Below are 16700 nucleotides of genomic sequence, written 5' to 3'. Positions count from 1 at the left end.
TTTGTTTCGACAAGGTCTCATTATGGGTGACTCAGAATTAGCTATGTAGACCAGGCTGGCCTCAAAATCCTAGAGATCTGCCTGCCTCTGGCTCCAGAATGCTGACATTAAGGCGCACCACACCCAGCTAAACACAAACTTTGATAGATTATTTATAAATACATAAATTTTATAAAGTTCCACACATTTTATAAATTATGCACCAAGAATGCTTCTCTGTATATGCTAGAAAGAAGTCATTATCAGATAAGTGTTTGGCTTTCTCTTAGGCTAGTTTGTCTTTCTTTGTCTTAGCAGGGATGCTTACAGAGTGTTGTGTGTGTATAGGAGGATGAGGAGGAGGAAGAGGAGGAGGAGGAGGAGGTATGAATTCATATGCATGTCTGTGGAGGCCAGAGGTGGATATCTGGTCTCTACTCTACTTATTTACTTGAGACAGGGTATCTCACTGAACCTGGTGCTGTCACTTTGGGTGGACTGGCTCAGAGCTCCAGGAGCCTGTTAACCTGCCTTCCCCTCTGCAGCTCTGGGATGACAGGCAGGCACCACCACACCTGTGCTGAGAGCGGTACTTTAGGTTTTGTTTTTGGAGACTGCTGGAGCTCAAACTTGAATCCTCTGTGTGTATCTGTGTGTCAAGTACCTTACCTACTGGGCCATTGCTCAGGCTTAGAGCTGTAAATTTTGATGTAGTCCAGTTGGGGAGAATGGGAGGGAGAAAGTGGCCGGGTGGGGGCAGGGACCCCAGGCAGCAGGTTTGAGGAAGTGCTTGCTGGAGCCCAGAAGAGAGTTCCCAGCTCTGTTCCCTCGATGTCTCTTATTAAACGAGGCCTGAGGCTCCACTTGAGGCCACACGATGAGACTGAAGAGGAAGCTGGACATCTGGTTTGACAAAGTAGACTGGTCAGCTCACGTGCCCTCTACCCTCCGTAGCTCACCCCAGTCTTTGTCATACTCCTTTAAGAAGACCCCTGACTAGCAGCTAAGTGGTGTCCTATTTCTTACAATCCTTTCCCTTGTACAGGAGCTCTGAGACTTCTGCCTCTCTCACTTTTGAATATAACAACACTCTCTGAAACTCATCCTTTGAAGTCTACAAATTTCATTCTCTGAATTGACAAGAAAAGGACCCCAAAGCCACTGGTTTGTTGTGGCTCTAGCAGCTGTTGAGCTCCTTGAAGCTCAGCTCACTGAAAAAGCCTCGCATCTCCCACCTTGATGCAATGTTGTGGCAGCCCGCTTTCCCGTACTGTGAGTAAGTCATGGGCCTCACCGCTTTAGAAGTAAGCGGTTGTGATTTGAATTAAGGTGTCTCCCATAGTCTTTGATGTTTGAATGTTTGGTCCCCAGTAGGCAGCAGTGTTTGGGGTGGCTTAGTGGGCATGGCCTTGCTGGAGCCTAGGGGCAAGCAGGCTTTGCAGTTTGAGGTGTGAGCTCTCAGCTTTTCTGCTGCTCTGCCTGACTGCTGACCCACTTCCCCACGATGATGGTGATGGACTCTTTCGACTCTGGAACAGTAAACTCAAATAACCCCATCCTTCCATCAGTGGCTTTGGTCATGTGTTTTCTCAGAACATCAGAAAAGTAACCCAGACAGGAGTTGACCTGTTGCTTTTGGGCCTGTGGCAGAGCAGCACATGCTGGTGAGAGTCTTTGTGAAGGAAGCGCAAGCTACTTTATGGCAAGGAAGAGGCAGAGAGGGTACCCTACATGCCAAGGCTAGCCTGTCACCCAGTTTCCCGAGGAAGGCAGGGAAAGGGGCCAGTGATCTGCAGGGCCCAAAGTTGCTGGCTTCTGGCAATGTAACCCCTGCTGACAGCAGCAGGGGAGTCAGGAAAAAAGCTTAGGTACCTGGGTTCTTTTCTCTTTGCTTCAAGGGCTTCACACTGGCCTGGCTAGAGGCTTGGAGTTCATTAACTCTTTGTGAGCCAGAGAGAAAAGAAAAGGGAGAAAGTCAAGGACAGACAGACACACACATACACACACACACACACACTCACTCTTTCATGCACACACAGATGCACAGACACATACTCACACACACAGACATACAGACACATGGACTTATACACAGACACATAGACACATACACAGATACATACACACACCCAGACACACATACAGACACACAGACATAGACACACACAGAGACACACACAGATACATAGGTATACATACAGACACACACAGAGACATACACACAGACACACACACAGATACACGCACACACACACATAGACACACACAGACACAGAGAGATACACAGACACACAGACACACAGACACACACACACTCTTGTTGGGCCTGACCACCTGTTTATCAATTTCACAAGTGCACATGTATATACATACTCATATACCTATATACATATAGACAGACATATATTCATTTGGTGGATGGAACACGGCTCTAGCAACTGCACTTAATTTTTTTCTCTCAGCCCTTTCATGCCTTCTTAGATAAAGTTCTTTATAAAATTGCCTCGTAGATAAAATGTTACACAAAAGGGGAGTTACAGAGGATATTGATAAGAAGTTCAAAGCAGTGTTTCATTCTGTAAGCTCATTGTAAGTTCAAAGCAACAGTTTCACATGGCCTTGCTTTATCATAGAGCACACCTGTGGCCTCATCCTTGAACCTGACCTAGAATGAATGTTTTTCCTTGATCACAAATCTGTCCCAAGCCTATTTCTCTTCTTAGTGTAGTTTATGAAAGCTCACTGCATTCCTTATTATGCAGCCTTTATTTACTATGTTATGAGATAGGGAAATTCTGTTCCTGACTCCAACTTTATTACATCTTTCTGGTGAAAAAACCAAAAACCGTTTCCTTAAACTTCTTTCCTAAAATTATTTGAATCAAATCAGAAATTTTATAAAGTCATTAATTCATCTAAACAGCATTAATTCATGAAGTTCATTTTCATGTTGATCTGCAGGAAATTTGCCTAATAGGGTGGGCTGATGCTCAGGAGTCATTAGGCTATGGGATGGTTGCAGGAAAGGCATGTCAGTAGCAAGAAGCAATCCTAGGATGAAGTCTCCGAGGCTGTGCCTCTCCAGAGTGCACCTATCGCAGCCATGCGGAACAAGTGGGCCATCTCTGCGAAATTTGCTTGCCACACCCTTTCCTAGATGGCTTCTGTCACCTATGCCCATAGAGATCTTGCGACCTATGATTACTTCCTCTCGCTAGGCCACACCTCTCAAAGTTTTTCTGCTTTCCAATAGTGCTAGGGGCTGGGGACCAAGCTTTAGCACGTAGGCCTTTGGGGATACTTAATTCAGAGCACATGATGTTTGTTTCAGTGTTCCCTCTGTGTGTGAATGTGAGACCAGACACAACATGGAGTCATTTCTAGGGTATCTATCATCCACCTTGCTTTTAGACATAGGATCTCTAATTAGCCTGCAGCTTATCAAGTAGTTGAAGCCGTCTAGCCAGTGAGCCCCAGGAATGTGCTGTCTTCCCAACCCTAGTGCTGGGGTCACACCGCACCAACCAAACTTGGCTTTTTCACCTGGGCTCTGGGTATCAAATTCAAGCACTCACCCTGGCACGGCAAACACCTTACTGACATGTCTTCAGCTCTTTTCAGTATTTCCTGTTTATGGGCCTTTGGTGTCTTGTCTACGAAGTGTTTGGTGAGCCGAGGACCTGGATATTTTCTTTTTACATTTTCTACTGAGTGTGCTGTAATTTCTTGTTCTGTGTTTATATCCATTGTGAGTTAATTTTTCATAAAGTTATATTTAGGTTAAGTTCTTTTTTTCTCTTCTTTTTGCTTGTGCCTGCATCATTTCTTGGCTATCCCTCCTTGTTGCAGTTGATGCTGTCAAAGCATCAGTATCTGGGGTAGGGGGAAGGAGAAGGCTTAGTGTGTAAAGTGCTTGCTGTGCAAGTGGGAAGCCCTGAATTTAGATTCCTAGAGCCAAAGAAAAAGCTGCTAAGTGTGACTCTGCCTGTGATCCCAGCCCTTGGGAGGGGTAGACAAGGGTTTCCCAGGGCAAGCTTGCTGGCTACTTAGCCAAATCAGCAGGCTCCAGTTCAGATAGAGGCCTTGTGTGATGGCAATTCCTGGTTGTCACCTTGACTACATCTGGAATGAACTAAATCCAGAAGTAGGGGCACACCTGTGATTCAGATCTTGAGGCTGGAAGACAGATTTCTGACTTGGAGATCTTGAGGCATAGTAGCCATGAAAAGCTTAGGTTCAGGGAAGGGAGTATGCACCTTCAACCCCAGGAGACTAAGGCAAGCAGATCTCTGATTTCAAGGGCAGCCTGGGACAGAGCAAGTTCCAAATCCAGGCATGGTAGCAGGTACCTTTAATCTGGGTCACACCTTCTGCTGGAGGCCTACAGAGGGACAATGGGAGAAGGAAATCTCTCTTTTCTTTGCCTGCTTGCACTTACTGGCCAGCATATCTGTTGGGACCCAATTCTTTAGGATTCCAGTTTATACAGAAGACCAGCTGAAACAACTAGCCTCGTGGAACTGAGCAACTGCTAGATTCTTGGATTTAACCATTCACAGCTGCCCATTGCTGGGTTAGTTGGACTACAGCCTGTAAGTCATTAGAATAAATTCCCTTAGTATATGGAGACATTCCATAAGTAATGTGACTCTAGAGGAAACTGACTAATATACCTTGTATTCTTAAAGTAAAGAGGGATTAGAAGAAAACCCCTGCTATTGAACTCTGGTCTCAGCATACAACATGCACACACACACACACACACACTCACACACATGCATATATATATGCACACACACAGACACACACTCTCACACACATGCATACATATATGCACACACACATATACATGTGCACACACATAGACACTCACATACACACATACTCACACATATGCACACATTTGCTCAGTCTTGATTCATGTGGCTACATAAGACTTCAAGACTTCAAATTGGGTTCAGCAATTAAAAAAAAAATTTTTTTTTTTAAAGACAGGGTCTTATTATATATCTCTGGCTGTCCTAGAACTCATTATGTAGACCAGTAGGCTGGCCTGGAACTCACAGGGATCAGTCTGCCTTTGCCTTCAGGGTTAAAGCACCGGGCTTAAAGGCGTGTACTGCCACACTTGGTTAGGCGCAACCATTCTGAACATGCTCGTCTTCTTTTCAACTTTATTCTCCTCATTCTGAAAGTTCTTGCTGAGACTTCATAGGAGCTGCATTCACACTCTAACTCATGGCTGGAAAGATGGCTTAATGGATAAGAGCACTTGCTATGCAAGCATGAGGACCTGAATTCAAGTCCCCAGCACCCATAGCCAAGCGGGCCATGGCCATGAACTCTTTAGCCCTGGCTGGGGTGAGTGAGGGAACAGAAGCAGGAAGAGGTGTGGCTTGCTGGCTGCCAGCCTAGCTCCAGGTTCAGTGAGAGACTTTGTCTCAAGGGGATATGGTAGACAAGGATAAAGCTGGGCCAATCACTGAGCAAATCCTCTGCCCTCTATACACATGAGGGTAGTCACATGCCGCCTACCCCCATCGCCACCTCCACATACAAACAAAACACAAACTGTCTGTCATTTGGAAGAGAGCTGGCATTGTACCGAATGAATCATTGTATTCATGAACATTGTACATTTCTCCTTTTAACTTGGAATGTATACATTTTAACCGTTATTTGTAAATTTCCAGCCAGGCACTTGTTTTAACAAATTCACATCTATTTCATTACTCCTTCACAGCTGAGGTAATTGGTAAATGGTAATTTCCACGACTTGCTTGCAGTCACTAACAATACTGTCAGTGTTGGCACATGGATGTCAGACATGGCAACCTCAACGAAACTGCATGCTTGTCCTGGGGTTTGTGTTATAGAGTCCATGAGTTTTCCTAGATATGGAGTTATATCATCTGCAAGCAGCTGCATTTCTTGTTTTTATTCATCCTCTCTGGTCTGCACGTTCCCTCCCCTCCCCCGACCCCCATCCACCACACTGTTAGTTGCATGGGGCCAGAAATCCCAGAATGAGTAGTTATCTCTCTCTTATTTAGACATCCATTGTCTAAGTAAGCTGTGCATCTTTAGAAGATTTTTGTTATCCAGATGAGAAGTTTCTCTCTGCTCCTTTTATTTTTTAAATTATAAGTGATATGGTTTTTGACAAGTGGGTTTTATTTCTGCTTATTTTTTTGTTTACAAGCTGAAATGTAATTGTGTTTTTTAATCTCCCTCAGTATGTTAGTCTTCTGAATTACAGCGATCAATTTTCAATTCCATGCCTGGGATAAGCTCCACTTGATCATGAAGTATAATTGCTTTGAAACTTATCACTGAGGATGGATGGGGGTAGGCGACTCAGTGGTTACAGGACTTGCTGTGTAAGCATGAAGCTTTGAATTTGGATCCCCGGCACCCATGTAGAAAGCAGGCTTAGTGATAATAAATGCCTGTAACCCTAGCGATACATGCCTGTAACCCTAGTGATACATGCCTGTAACCCTAGTGATACATGCCTGTAACCCTGATGCTGACGGTACAGAGACAGGTAGGTCCTGGGGCCTCAGTGGCTAGCCTGCTCTAGAGCTCTAGAGCTCTTGGTCCACGGTTCAAAATTAATAAAGCTAGGAGTGGTAGTGCATGCCTTTAATCCTAGCACTTGGGAGGCAGAAGCAATTGGATCCAGTGAGTCTGAGGACAGCCTGGTCTATAACCTGGGTTCCAGGCCATCCCAGGGGTACAGAGTGGGACTCTATCATCATCATCATCATCATCATCATCACCACCACCACCACCACCACCACCATCACCTGGAGAGTGATAGGAGACATGTCTCCACATATTACTGAGCTAATTTTCTAATGTTATATAAGGATTTTTGTGTCTTTGTTCAACATACATACATACATACATTTATGTATGTGTGTGTAAGTGAAAGAACAGCTTGTGAGAGCCGGTTCTCTCCTTCCATCCTGTGGGTTCCTAGGATCCAGGTCAGGTCATGAGTCTTTGCTGCAGGTGTCCTTACCTACTAAGCCATCTCGCCAGCCCTGAATAGTAATTCTTGATATCCACAAGGCATTGGTCCCAGGACCTTCATAAATACTGTATCCAGCAACTCATAACCATCTGTATGTAACTCCAGTTCTAGGGAACTTGATGCCTCCGGCTTCTGTGGCTACTGTGCTTAGTATACATGCCACTCACACATGCATATACATAATTATAATAAATAAATAAATAAAAATAAATTTTTTTCTTTTTCTTCTACTCCACCGCTTTTCCTTTTTTTGTATGTATGTATGTATGTATGTATGTATGTATGTATGTATTTATTTATTTATTTCTTCCTTCCTTTTGAACAGGGCCTCACTATGTAGCTCTAGCTGGCCTGGAACCCACTATCTAGATCAGCCTGGCCTCAAACTCACAGGGATCTTTCTGGTTTTGCCTCCCAGCTGCTGGGATTAAAGTCATGTGTATGACTATGCCCAGCTTGCATGAGTGAGGAAAGCCTGCATTGTACAAACATGGGAGAGGTGCATGCTGGGAAAATATCTTACCAAGGGTCAAACACCTGGTTGTAGTGAGGATTTTGGTTTCTTTAGAAACCCAGTTATGTGATGTGAATATCTTTTCATTTTATCCTCAGGTATGGAATAAGAAGCTGCCCACAGCAGGTGATTGTGATTTGCCTCATGCATCAGCAGGGGTGTGATTTTGCCAACTGCAGATAGTTTAATTCTGGGGATTCTGAGAGAGGGTGTAAATAGGAGAGCCCCAGAAGGTCTGTGGTGGCTGCTGCTGGGGGTTCCTGCTGCTGCTGCTGCTGCTGTTCCTGCTGCTGATCCTGCTGCTGATCCTGCTGCTGCTGCTACTGCTGCTGCTGGTGGTGGTTCCTGCTGCTGTTCCTGCTGTTCTTGTTGCTGTTCCTCCTCCTCCTGCTGCTGCTGATCCTGCTTCTGGTGGTGGTTCCTGCTGCTGCTGGTTTTGGCTGCTGCATTTGCTGGATCTCTGGATATTTTGATGATGAAGACTGAACTTACCCTTAGGAATCCAATGTCCCTAATCAGCAGTTTGTTGCCTAGAGAGGTCTATGCCCCTCTTCCCTCTAATCTTTCTTTCATACCTAGTATTTGGGGTTGGAAGGAATTAACATAGAATAAGGGTTGGAAGGTGGTAGACAAAGAGAACCCAATAAAATAGTTATAATATATGCCAATACCTGGTGGTCCAAAGCTTCTCCCGCATGGCCCAAGGCTTTGCCCTCAGATCACTAGCCCACTCGGTCAGTGCTCGGCACTGCTTTCCTTTGTTCAGATGGTCTATTTCTACCTCTAACTACCTGTCTGTGACACTGTTCTTTGCTCTTGAATACAAGAACCTAGATCTCCAGCATCCCAGGGGTATCTTCATGGGTGTTGAGGACTCTGACCCGTGATTATTACACTGGAATGTCCCTACCAGCAGTGCTGAGTTGGTGGCACGAGAATTGCTAGGGCAGAGCCGGGTCTTAGCAGCACAATCAATAAGCCAATAAACCAATTAAAGAAACAAGTCACAGTGAAAAAACAGAGAAAGGAGATTTATTTAACGTGGCCATGTTGGGAAGAGGAACACAGAGGCCCAGTGGCCCCCACTTCTGGTTTAGGTTTAGGAGAACAAGAGGCACGCATAACCTAAAGAGACCTTGTGAAAATATGGCCCTGCCCAGCATCGTGGCCTTGGCTCAGTCTCACCTTTGAGATTGGCTGACAAGTTTAGGGTAGGGGGTGGGGTGAGAAGTTCTGGGAGGAGCCACAGGTACTGAAGGATGCTGGGAGAGGTGGCCAGCATCCATTTTAATATGTTAATAGTCACTTCAGTTAGACATTTGTCCTGGGCTTCTGAGATCTAATGGAAGGGACACATTGTAAATGCTGTCGAGGGTGACTATGATTAATAACTTACTGTAAAAATTTTTTTAAAAGCCAGGAGAGGTTTTTAATATTTTCAGTACAAAAAAATGACAATGGGGGCTGGTGATTTAATTCAGTTGGCAGACAGTTCAGTGGGTAGAGAGCAGTGGGCAGAGTGCTCAACTGGCCGTGTGCTCAGTGGGCAGACTGCTCAACTGGCAGAGTGCTCACTAAACAGACTTCTCAGTGAGCAGAGAACTCAAGGGCAGAGTGCTCAGTGGGCAGAGTGCTCAATTGGCAGAGTGCTCATTAAATAGACTTCTCAGTGAGTAGAGTGCTCAGGGGCAGAGTGTTCAGTGAGAAGAGTGCTCAGGGGCAGAGTGTTCAGTGGGTAGAGTGCTAATTGGCATGGTGCTCAGTGGTAGACTGCTCAGTTGGCAAAGTGCACCATGCCCTGGGGTCCAGCCCCAACACCATATCAAACAGGTATAATGATGCATAACTGTAATCCACACTGGGAAGGTAAGTCAGAAGTTCAAGGCCATCTTTAACTACTCAGTGATTTCAAAGGCAGCTTGGGCTCTATGTATCCTATCTTAAAGAAAAAAGATAAAAGTTTAAGGTGATGCGTGGGCTAATTAGGTTGATCTGGCTCTTATGTGGGTTTTGGGGATATGAACTCAGATATCTGAGTTACCTAGTCTTTACCTATTGATTTACCTCTCTAGTTTGTTGCAAATTATTCTTTAATGGGCCATTATGCATGTTCTACCTCCTTAATGGCAGTTAGAACTGGGTCATCAGCTTGCCTTGGCTTTCTAGGATGCTTCTGGATTTGGCATTACACAACTCCCATGTCCCAGGAAGCCCCTCTATCCAAAGCATAGCCCATAGTTGGTCCCTGGTGTGACTGACTTGTGGAATCTCTTTCCTTTAGCCCTAGTGTCAAACTCACAATGTGAATGTGCCAGGTAATCTGGAAACTGTAGTGTTTGAAGTTGACAGGCTCATGGCTTGACCCATGTTGTATCAACAGTCCTGTGGTGGCCACACTGGAGCCTCAGGAGATGTTCCCAAATTTTCATCATGGTTTGTATACTTGACATAATCTAAAAATCACTTGGGAAAAGTCTTAATAGGAATTGTCTAGATTGGGTCGGCCCATGGGCATGAGTGTGGAGGATTGTCTTGATTAAGGTGGGAAGTGGGAAGACCTGCCCCTTGTGAGTGCCACCATTCCCTAGCAGACTTATGAGAGCAGAGAGGGCTGAGCACATAGAAGCACTTATTTTAGTTTTGCTCTTGATGTGATGTGACTAGCTACTTCTGGTTTCTGCCTTGACTTCCCCACAGTCATTGACTGTAACCTGGATTGTAAGATGAACAAAATCCTTCTCCCTCAATATTAATTAAATCGGGGTATTTGCCACAAATCCAGAAATGAAAGTAGGACATTTCATTAATGCAGCCACTCCCCCCATGCCCACCTCAATGACCCCACACTAAGGTAGAAGTGGCAACTGTCTATCTTTCCAGGGGCAAGTCTGAATAGATCGTCCACTTTTCCTAAGTGAGGCAGGAGAGAAAGGTAAGATAAAGTGTGGACAAGGAAGGAAAGAAAGGATCCCCTCCCTCATTTGGTTTAAGCCTCTCGCCAGCTGAGAATTAAGAATTCCAAAACAACCAAATATCTGCACAAGGTCTTTTTCCTTTCCCAAGTATGAACTTGCACTGTTTTAGAACTCTTAGTATAAACCCTTGTGGAACTTAGTGGCTCCTGGTTTTACCTTGTTAGCTTGTCATCCCCTCCAAACTTCCTCTGAAGCCGCCCAACAGCATTAGTAAGAAAAGGGCCAGGTGTGGTGGTGCACACAACTTTGATTCCCACATTCAGGAGGATCAAGTGGATCTCTCGTTCTAGGCCAGCCACAGCCGCAGCCACCCAGCAAGACCCTGTCTCAAACAGACAACAAAGGAAGAGAACTGAGCTAGAGGAGGGAGGGTCCAGTGGAAACCCATTAAGCAATGACATTCTTGTGGCTTCCAAAAATTCCTAGGCACAGCCGTCATCACTCACATTCTCAAACACTCATCATTAAGATTCTTAACCATAGCTGCCCTTTAAGGAGCCCACACTCCTCTCTCAGGTGAGCCTCACTCTCTCCCTGGCAACTTTGTTTCTATTTTAAAATAAACTTTACCCCTGTGTTCACTGGCACACCCTGCCTTTCTTTTCTGCCTCCAAGGCAAGGATTCCAACTTTCTTTAAAGATTAAAGGAAAGCTGTGGGTGCTGCGGTGACCACCTGGAACTGTCTCCTGTCCCCATTGCCACGGCAATTTGGTTATGACTCTGTGAACCCATTTCTTTCTTTTTTTTTTTTTAATAAAATTTAAAATAGTTATTTATTTATTGCATTCACAAATGTGTGCGGTCTCAAATGTGTCAAAGAGGGTGTGGATAAGCCAGAGGGAGGGGTGTTCTTGCCTTCTACCATGTGAGTCCTGGGGATTGAACTTGGGTCCTTAGGCTTGGAGGCAAGTGCCCCTTACCCACTGAGCCATCTTGATGGCTGTTTTTTATTCTCTAAACAGTTTTTCTTTTTGTTATTTATTTAATTTTTTAACTTAGATTTTCTTCTCTGTGTATATGTATGGAGTGTGTGCATGTATGTTCACATATGTCATGGTGCAAGAGGGTGTGTATGTGGTGTGTGTGTGTGTGTGTGTGTGTGTAGGTCTGAAGTTGATATTAGAATTCTTGATTGCTCTCCCCATTATGAATCTGAGAGTCTAGGCAGCCAGCTTGCTCAGGGCTCCCACGTCTCTGCCTCTCCAGTGCTGGGATCACACACAGCTTCTGTGCCTGAGTAGCTTTATGGGTTCTGAGAATCTGCCCTCTAGTTTGTGTATTTGTGCAGTGTGCCCTTTGCTCACTGATCCATTTCCCCCATTCTATCAGAACCCAGAACATATGACACTCAGGTGCCCCACCCCCATCTGTGGCTGTGTCTTATCTACCCCAGTGGCTGCTTCTGCATACAGGAGGGAAGCTAACAGCTAGCCCCTACCTAAAAGGGGCTAACAGTGGCATGATAGCTACATATTAACCAAATGGACTTCCCTCCCCCATCCCCCCAGTCACATCCTGAAGGTCATACATCCCCCATACCCACCAGACAAATGAGAGGCCTCCCCTGCTCCCCCTGTCAACTAGGAATCAGAGACAGCTTGAGCTTAAGCACAGCAGGGACCAGTCCCTAACTGTGTGGCACGGATCCTTCCCCTTCTGAAACCTGCATATAGGAAGGGACCCTCACTCTGACACATAGGCCCAAGCTCTTCTCAGAGTCCCACCGAGTTGTTTTCTGTGATGTTTAAAACTTAATAAGTCAGCACTTAGGAGGCAGAGGACAGGCGGATCTCTCTGAGTTGGAGGCCAGCCTGGTCTGCAAAGTGAGTCCAGGACAGCCGGAGCTGGTTACACTGAGAAACCCTGTCTCAGAAAACAAAAACAAAGACAAAAGCCAAACACGACAAAACCAAAATAATCTCACCTAAAAGGGCAATCTGCTTCAGTGTCTCCACTGAACCTCAAACCTGAACCGTTCACAACCCAGTTTCTTAATTTGATCAAATTAAGAAATGAAAGCCCCAAATCAGATCGAGGAGAGTTGGTTGGGTTTTTTGTTTGTTTGTTTGTTTGTTTGTTTTTTGGGGGGGTAGCATAAATAAATCTCTCTGGGGAGGGAGGGAGTTGGCCATTGCGAGTGTCCACCTGGCACATAAACGTCACAGGAGGCCATTGTTTGGACACAGCTGCTACACTGGCCTCAACAGAGCCACCTATGAATACATCTGAGTTACTCACCCTAAAGTTTAATGTCATTCAGGGGATGTCAGAGTTAGAGGCAGAGCAGCAGAATTTTCCATGCAGGTCAGGTTCAACCTGCACTAGCGAAGTCCTTTGTGCTGTGGTCCTCACAGGAAACGGTAACCTGCAGTTAAGCAGGCAGTTGCTCCACTCTTCTGCCTGGCCACCTACCTGCCTCAGGAAGCAGCTTTGAGCTGACCACCTGTTCTCTGTTTCTGCTCTATTCAGCATTCAGCCCTGTGCTGGCCAGCTGCCCTTCTCTGCAGGCTGGCTGTCTACTCTCTCTCTCTCACCAGCAATATTACAGCGATATTACAATATCACATATGATAGAACCACCTCTCCCCAGCATTAGAATGGGCAAGTTGAAGCTCTTGACGAACTCCACACCCTTGGCATGCCCTTTGAAGCAACTTAACCGATCCCCAGACAGGGAATCTGAGCCACACTGTAAGACCACTGCTAAATTAAGCTGGACCATCTCCATTACTTTGGATATGACTGGCTTGAAGATGGCTTTGTAGGACCCAACATCTATCCCACCTCAGAGTGGGTAGTTAACAGCACAGTACTTGCCTTTGTCAGTCCTAACATCCCATACCTCCCAGTTCCTGGAAAGTACTCTCACTATTTATGAAGGGACACAGTCATGACCCAATCTGTGGTATAGAAGGTCTCTTCCATGCCATTGCCATGGTGAATATCGATGTCTATATACAACACCCTCTGGTGATAATTCAGCAGTTCCAGGGTGGCCAAGACGATATCACTGATGTAACAGAAGCCAGATGCTTCAGATTTCTTTGTACAACGCAGGCCCCCAATCCAATTCACAGCAATGTCTGTCTGCTACTTATTATGTTTCATAGCATTTGCCAGAGAGCAGCCACCAGTCGACAACTGACTAAAGTCAAACAATTCATCAAGTACCGGACAGTCCTCACTAACGTTGAATCTCTGCATCTGCTTGCTGTATTCAGACATGTTATCTGGGAGACTAGAACGCAAGAATTCAATGTAGTCATCACTGTGGTACTTGGTCATCTCCTCAGCACTGGCTTTGGTAAGGGCGATAGATTTCTATTTTTCTGTAGAGACCATAGTTGAGTAGTAAATTGTGTCATGCAGATTTAATGAGGCTTCACTGAGTGGTCTTGTCCATAATAAGAGTTTCCAACATCCCTGTCATAGTGGTAACAGACTCTCCTCTTGGTATCTCCAGTCTCTGCCATCTTGCTCACCACCTGGCTTTTTTTCTTAATACATTTTCTCTAATACATTCCTAAATAAAGTCTCATCATTATCTATCTGCCTCCCCCATCCAATTCCTGGCACTGGAACACAAAACCTGGAAATCTTTTTTAGTGGGTACCCCAAAACTCTGACCCACCTTTGTAACAGGTAACAGTATGCTGTACTGTGGGTAGTTAGGGTACTGACTGGGACCTACTCAAGGATGGTAAGAGTCGAGAGAAGTGTAGGGTCGGGGAGTCCCCATCCATCTGCATCCATAGGACATCCTGGTCCTTGATACACCTTGGAGAGTTGTGGTGGAAGGTCTCAAGACTCAGTAATTCTAGAGAGGTGGTGTGTGTGTGTGTGTGTGTGTGTGTGTGTGTGTGTGTGTGAAGTCTGACTGACGCTCAGATTCTATGGGGTTCAGATGGAGCAGGAAAAAGAGCATAAAACAGGGGGAGTTATGAGGATGTCAATTCTTTTGAGGCAGGGTCTCATGTAGCCCAGGCTAGCCTCATGTTTGCTAAGTTGCTAAAGATAAGCTTGAGCTCTTAATCCCCCTGCCTTTATCTTCTGAGTTCTGGAAACTGCAGCTGTGTGCCGCCATTCCTGGTTTATGCTGTGCTCGGATCCACTGATTTCAAATTGGAGAGAAAGATATTGTCACCCTCTTTTGCTCCTAAGATGGAGCCGGTGCCTGCCTCCCAGCTGCCTGCCCTGGCAGCTCTTCATCTTGCTGTTTTGCAGAATATACAATTTCTTTGCATAACAGAGAGCATAATCTCATTTTCTCACTGGCTACACAGCTTAGCTTTCAATCAATTATCCCCAAATACATTAAAAAAAAAAAAAAAAAAAGGTTTCCATTTCGCCTCTCCGCCTGCTTGGTGCTTGGTTGTCCCTGTCAAAGAATTTGCAAATCAATTGCACTAACAATACTTTCCACAAATTACCTTCAAATGCCTGTGATGTCACCACGGTTAATGGTTAATGTGTTCCTGATAAATAATGCATCAGGAAGTGGCTGGGCCCCCCTCTCTGATGTTCAGTGCGAGACAGCCTGTTTTCATGATGGGCAGCTTGGCTTAGCTGAACCCCAGGGCTCAGCCAGGTGAACAGCTGACAACAAGACCATCCACCGCTTTGCCCCTGACAGGACCTGGCATCTTTCAGCTCTAATATACAAGGGTAGTTCCAGGTGTCCTGGGGCTATAGGGAGGGTCTAGTTGACTTCACTATGGGAGGTGGTACTGTGGCCTATAGAGAGGGAGGGTCCTTGGGAGTGTGAGGAGCAGAGGGCTTCCTCCAGCTAGACAAACCCCTAGCCCAAGGTTGCCAAGGATCCGTATCCCAAACACATACTTTGTTCCTTACTACAGAAGCAGGGCAGTGCTGGAGCAGAGTCTTAGGACTTTGCATGAAGTACCTGGACATGTTCTATGGTGCACAGATGGTCTTGGGATGAGATGTGTATCCCAGGGACTCAGGCTTCGTTTGACTTGTCTAGGCTGAGATGTAGGTAGCCAGAAGGTTTATGATTCCATACCAAGGCTTGTGTAGTGTCTTTATCCTTTACATCATAGATATATGTGTTCACATTTGCAACTATCCACCATGGACTACTTCATGAGTAAGACAGGACACAGGGACCTTGGGCATCTGTCCTCTGAGGTTGTTGTTTGTTCTGTCCAGAAGTCATCACAGACTTGCTTGGGGGAGAGTTTGAGGGAATGGGGCCGGCACAGACTTGGGCCCTGCTTGGTCTTTTCTGACGTATGGACTGGTTGTATAGATGCTTTAGAGACTGTTGCCATAGCTGGATCCTTTAGAGCTCCACCCCTGGGTTGGCTTGATTGTGGAAGGTGCAGTTAGACTGCAGAATTTATTTACAGGGACAGACTCACTTTCCTCACACAAATATCACTTGTACTAGTGTCTTAATAACAAGTATATTTTGAAATATGAAGCTCAGGTCTCAGGTCTTCTTTCTTTTTTTTTTTTTTAATTATTTTATTTAGTTTATGTATATGGTGAGTACACTGTAGCTGTCTTCAGACACACCAGAAGAGGACATTGGATCCCATTATAGATGGTTGTGAGCCACCATATGGTTGCTGGGAATTGAACTTAGGACCCCTGGAAGAGCAGTCAGTGTTCTTAACCACTGAGCCATCCCTTCAGCCCCTCAGGTCTTCTTTCTAGGAAGCCAAAATAAATGGCAGTGTGGCAGCACCGGGCCTGAGCAAAGGTCTGGAGGTGGCCTCAGCTCTCCGCCCCCACTATGGATGGGTCTCCCCTCTGAAACACAAGACAGGCATTCTAAAACCAGGATGCCTGACCACTCCTATCTGGCTCCAAAACAAACTACCTCTTTTTCTCTTTAAAGTGAAAGTTGTGTTTTGTATTGTCAAAATTAAACTGCACGTCTCAAAAGATGGCTGGAAGTCTCAACAAAAGTCCATGGAAAGAAACTGTGCCTTATAGGGAAACTTCTGTAAGGCCCATTAAGCAACGAGAGCTTTGGTATACAAAGAGATTGGGACATTGGAGTACCAGGGTCTAGTTAAAGTCTAGTTTGGGCTATCTTTTAGTATTTTGTCTCTTATTTTTTTGAAGTTACATTTGTGTGACACAGAGTACCTGTGGATGTCAGAGGATGACTTCTGGGAATCTACTCTCTCCTTCTACTGTGTAAGTCTCAGGGATTGGATCCAA

At 45.4% G+C, this 16700-nt stretch overlaps 1 pseudogene; it reads right to left on the bottom strand.

Moving 5' to 3' along the window:
- Window positions 1-13050: 13050 nt before the first annotated feature.
- LOC110288555 lies at window positions 13051-13981 on the bottom strand (annotated as a pseudogene).
- Between the last annotated feature and the right edge of the window lie 2719 nt (window positions 13982-16700).

This window comes from Mus caroli, chromosome 1 (genome assembly GCF_900094665.2).
Source record: "Mus caroli chromosome 1, CAROLI_EIJ_v1.1, whole genome shotgun sequence".
Taxonomy (NCBI): Eukaryota; Metazoa; Chordata; class Mammalia; order Rodentia; family Muridae; genus Mus; species Mus caroli.
The sequence above is the reverse complement of the archived record's forward strand: the minus strand, read 5'-3'. Positions and strand labels throughout refer to the sequence as shown.